Below are 6,000 nucleotides of genomic sequence, written 5' to 3' on the forward strand. Positions count from 1 at the left end.
ACGGGACTGAGCTGTGCCTATGCCATGTGACCGATGAATGTCACGTCAAATGGCCTAGGAAGAGGCCTGAGTGCTCACCGAGCGCCTCCGCCTCTTCATGCGGTTAATCCCTGGTGTCGGACCCCCGCCAATCTCATATTGATGACTTATCCTGAGGATAGATCATGAATATGATAATGCCGGAAACCCCCTTTAACAGACCTGTTAGGCCCCTTTCACACGAGCGAGTTTTCCGCGCGGGTGCAATGCGTGATGTGAACGCATAGCACCTGCACTGAATCCCGACCCATTCATTTCAATGTGTCTGTGTACATGAGCGTTGTTTTTCACGCATCAGTTCTGCGTTGCGTGAAAATCGCAGCATGTTCTATATTCTGCGTTTTTCACGCAGCCCTGGCCCCATAGAAGTGAATGGGGCTGCGTGAAAAACGCATTGCATCCGCGCGGAAAAAACTGAAGAACTGAACGCAATCGCAGACAAAACTGACTGAACTTGCTTGCAAAGTGGTGCGAGTTTCACTGAACGCACCCTGACCGCATCCGGAGCCAATCCGTCACGCTCGTGTGAAAGAGGCCTTAGGAGAGGTGGCAGGTCACCGGCGGGTCCTGCTCCCAGAGATCAGCTGTAATCGGCAGGATAGCCCGGTGGTGCAGAGGAAAGTGCAGGCCTGATGGTTGAACTTTTAACTCCTCGTGGCCCATCACTCTGGCTGATACTCTGTTACAGGCGTACTGTATGTACTAACAGAACATAGTAAAGCCAATAGGTAAGTAACATCTTTTTTTAAATTGATCAGGCTCTCTTCCCGGCGGCAGCGCTGCAGACACGTCTCATTTGCAAACGATCCACAAAGTCGGCTCTCATCCAGCAGATGTTCCAGTACAAAGATCTCGTCTTTATTTGCACGACCTTCAGCATTAACTATGCATCAGGCTCCACTGTCCCTTTGTCTGCTACAAGTCAACCTATTACACGGACACGCACGAGAGAGCGTTAAACAAGAGCGAAATTTTTTTTATACATGCATATTTTTTTAGGGAAAAAAGTGATATTGGGGGTCATTTACGAATATTTTTACACAAGCTTTTGGCGTAAAAATAGTCGCAACGCCTGAATTATTATTATAGAGTCCTCGGTCTGCCAACTGTGCGCCAAATTTATGACAAGGCCCGAGCCTCATCATAAAATAGGGTCTTTCTCCTCCAACGCAGGGGGGAAACAAAGACAAGAGTAAAAAGTAAGGCCTCTTTCACACGAGCGTGACGGATCGGCTCCGGATGCGTTCAGGAAAACTCGCACCATTTTGAAAGCAAGTTCAGTCAGTTTTCTCTGCGATTGCGTTCAGTTTTTTCCACGCGGGTGCAATGCGTTTTTCACGCGCATGATAAAAAACTGAAGGTTTACAAACTTCTAGCAACCATCGGTGAAAAACGCACTGCACCCGCACCTGCTTCCGGATGCAATGCGTTTTTCACTGAAGCCCCATTCACTTCTATGGGGCCAGGGCTGCGTGAAAAATGCAGAATATAGAACATGCTGCGATTTTCACGCAACGCAGAACTGATGTGTGAAAAAACCGCTCATGTACACAGATCCATTGAAATGAATGGGTCAGGATTCAGTGCGGGTGCTATGCGTTCAAGTCACGCATTGCACCAGCGCGGGAAAACTCGCTCGTGTGAAAGGGGCCAAATTTATTCATAACTTCTAGCAGGAATAATAGAGGAATGGCTTAACACAGAGTCATACAAATTCTCCAGAATTGTTATTATATGGGGATTGGTTACTAAAACAGTCATATCGGAAGAGGTTACTGGTTCTCTATAACTTTAAGGGCTCATTCAGACGGCCGTATGCTTTCCGCAAAAATGCGGATTCGTTTTTTTTGCGGATTAGATGCTGTCCCATTCATTTCTATAGGGTCCTTTTCTTCCATTGCACGGCTCAGCAAAAAAATGAAACATGTCCTATAGGCCTCATGCACACGACCGTTGTGTGCATCCGTGGCCGTTGTTCCGTTTTCCGTGATTTTCTGCGGACCCATTGAGTTTCAATGGGTCCGTTGAAAACTCTGAAAATGCACCGTTGTACATCCGCGGCCGTGATCCGTGTTTCCTGTCCGTCAAAGAAATGTGACCTGTCCTACAACGGTTCACTGACCCATTCCAGTCAATGGGTCCGTGAAAAAACACGGATGTACACAAGATTGGCATCCGCGTCCGTTGGCAACTTTCACACAGACGGATCGCAGATCCGTCTGCATAAAAGCTTTTTCAGATATGAGTTTTCACTTCGTGAAAACTCATATCCGACAGTATATTCTAACACAGAGGCGTTCCCATAGTGATGGGGACGCTTCAAGTTAGAATATACTGAGAACTGTGTACATGACTGCCCCCTGCTGCCTGGCAGCACCTGATCTCTTACAGGGGGCTGTGATCCGCACAATTAACTTCTCAGGTGCCGCACCTAAAGGGTTAATTGTGCGTATCATAGCCCCCTGTAAGAGATCAGGTGCTGCCAGGCAGGAGGGGGCAGACCCCTCCCTCCCCAATATTATATTCATTGGTGGCCAGTGCGGCCTCCCCTCTCTCCCCCCCCAGTTAAAATCACGTTCCGAATCCCCCATCATTGGTGGCCAGTGCGGCCTCTCATCTCCCCGCCCGCCCCTTGTTAAAATCACGTTCCGAATCCCCCATCATTGGTGGCCAGTGCGGCCTCACATCTCCCCCCCCCCCTAGTTAAAATCACATTCCCCCATCATTGGTGGCAGTGGAGAGTTCCGATCGGAGTCCCAGTTTAATCGCTGGGGCTCCGATCGGTAACCATGGCAACCAGGATGCTACTGCAGTCCTGGTTGCCATGGTTACTTAGCAATTTTTAGAAGCATTATACTTACCTGCGAGCTGCGATGTCTGTGACCGGCCGGGCGCTCCTCCTACTGGTAAGTGACAGGTCTGTGCTATAAGCTATGCGCCGCACAGACCTTTCACTTACCAGTAGGAGGAGCGCCCGGCCGGTCACAGACATCGCAGCTCTTCAGGTAAGTATAATGCTTCTAAAAATTGCTAAGTAACCATGGCAACCAGGACTGCAGTAGCGTCCTGGTTGCCATGGTTACCGATTGGAGCCTCAGCGATTAAACTGGGACTCCGATCGGAACTCTCCACTGCCACCAATGATGGGGGAACATGATTTTAACTAGGGGGGGGGGGATGTGAGGCCGCACTGGCCACCAATGATGGGGGATTCGGACCGTGATTTTAACAAGGGGGGGGGGAGAGGGGAGGCCGCACTGGCCACCAATGAATATAATATTGGGGAGGGAGGGGGTCTGCCCCCTCCTGCCTGGCAGCACCTGATCTCTTACAGGGGGCTATGATACGCACAATTAACCCTTTAGGTGAGGCACCTGAGGGGTTAATTGTGCGGATCACAGCCCCCTGTAAGAGCAGGGGGCAGTCATGTACACAGTTCTCAGTATATTCTAACTTGAAGCGTCCCCATCACTATGGGAACGCCTCTGTGTTAGAATATACTGTCGGATATGAGTTTCACGATCTAACTCAAATCCGATGGTATATTCTAACATAGAGGCGTTCCCATGGTGATGGGGACACTTCAAGTTAAAATATACCATCGGATTGGAGAAAACTTCGATCCTATGGTATATTAACTCCTGACTTTACATTGAAAGTCAATGGGGGACGGATCCATTTGCAATTGCACCATATTGTGTCAACGTCAAACGGATCCGTCTCCATTGACTTGCATTGGAAGTCAGGACGGATCCGTTTGGCTCCGCACGGCCAGGCGGACACCAAAACGACTTTTTTTCATGTCCGTGGATCCTCCAAAAATCAAGGAAGACCCACGGACGAAAAAACGGTCACGGATCACGGACCAACGGAACCCCGTTTTGCGGACCGTGAAAAAATACTGTCGTGTGCATGAGGCCATACTTGTCAGTGAAAATCAGGACATGGCCCTATTGAAGTCTATGGATGCTGAACTGTCTGCAAAAAAACGGATCTGCATTTTTGCGGACAGCATACGGCCTTCTGAATGAGCCCTAAAGGGTTGTCCCAGTGTTTAATACTGATTACCTATCATCAGGGCGGGTGCAAGCCACTAATACTCCTACTTCCTCTGCCAGCCCCCCCTTCACCTTTGTGATTGACAGGGTCAGGTTCCTGAATAGTGATCGAGAGGGAGGGGCTGGCAGAGGAAGCAGGAGCAGCAAGGGTGCACAGAGTGACTTGGGCCCGCCCCTGGTGCACTTAACTTCCCATTTGCAAATGGATTAAAAGTACTTTTTCTCCAGAACAGATCACCACATAAAATGTATCATTGCATTCAGCTGAGCCATCCCTACAAGTGACTGGTTTATCAGGAAATGTCCTGGTGAATAGGATTTATCCCATCATGACAGAAGAGGCAACGATTCAAGGACATATATATTTACTGGTCACTTGGTGGGCAATGCCTATTTATGATTGGCGTTCCCCTTTAAACACAGGCATTTAGGTAGGTAAAGCATTTCCTCTGAAGTCCTGCACCGTTGTTATGTAACCAGCCAGTGGATCCGCCTGTGTGACCGCTCCCAGACTGACCTAGTCATGGAGGTAAATCAGGAAAGGAGGTTTAGTAATAGCAGAGAATGTAGAACAAACAATCAACATTTAGAATTGTTCTGTGGTTACTGGGGTTTTCCAAGATTAGGAAATAGTCTGTTCTTCCAAGAACAGCACCACACCTGTCCATGGGTTGTGTCTGGAATTGCAGCTCGGCTCCAGAGAAGTCAATAGGGCTGAGCTGCAGTACCAGGCACAACCTGTGTGTGGCATCGCACTGCCGACCCTTTATGGAACACGGTCCGTGAGATACCGGACTGGCATCCTGCTCAGTGCAGGAGCGCACGGCGTCATTGGTTGCTATGACGCCATGCACTTTGTGCCGTCGCCGCCGCAGTACAGTAATACACTCATATGATCTATACGAGTATATTACTGTAATGCCGCGGCATAAAGCGCACAGCGTCATAGCAACCAATGACGCTAAGCAGAATGCCAGTCCAGTATCTCATGGACCGTGTTCCACGGACATCTGCATCAGGCTTTAGTAACTGGTATGCTTACCAGATAGGGCGGCCCCTACAGATGCCAGCACTTTTTTTTTTTTTTCTAAAATACCCCTCCGTTCTGCCGCTCTCTGCCCCCCTGCTGTTTTTGGTGCCTGATCCCTTCATTTAGACCATCGGTACAGGGAGGAGGAGACGGCTGTAGCGCTGGCCAATCGCACAGCTCATAGCCTGGGACTCCCAGGCTATGAGCTGTGCGCTACGATTGGCCAGCGCTGCAGCAAGGGACAACCCTAATACAAAAACTCTGCCCCATACAACAGAGTGAGCTGCAGACACCGGAGCCTATACCGGGCGAACGGAGCGGCGCCCAGACATACTAGTAAGTGCAGGAAGACCCCTGGGCGCCGCTCTGCCCACTGATATAGTTAGTTTTGAAAGGTCCTCTTTAAGGGTGCCTGTCAGCAGATCTGTCCCTATTAGTGTTGAGCGAACTTCTGTTTTAAGTTTGGCGTCTAAAGTTCGGCTTCCGGTTAGCGGAGAATCCCGATATGGATTCCGAATTCCGTTGTGGTCCGTGGTAGCAGAATCAATAATTGGCCATTATTGATTCTGCTACCACGGACCACATTGTTATTCGGAATCAATATCGGGATTCTCCGCTAACCGGAAGCCGAACTTTAGACGCCGAACTTAAAACAGAAGTTCGCTCAACACTAGTCCCTATGACACTGGCTGACCTGTTTCATGTGCACTTGGCAACTGAAGGCATCTGTGTTGGTCCCATGTTCATATGTGTCCGCATTGCTGAGAAATATGATGTTTTATTATAGCCTCTAGGAGCAACGGGGGCGTTTCTGCGCCCTTTGCACTTTGATTGACAGGGCCAGGTGTGTTGACGTTTTCACTGCATGGTCCT

The sequence above is a fragment of the Bufo bufo genome, chromosome 10, assembly GCF_905171765.1.
Source record: "Bufo bufo chromosome 10, aBufBuf1.1, whole genome shotgun sequence".
Classification (NCBI taxonomy): Eukaryota; Metazoa; Chordata; class Amphibia; order Anura; family Bufonidae; genus Bufo; species Bufo bufo.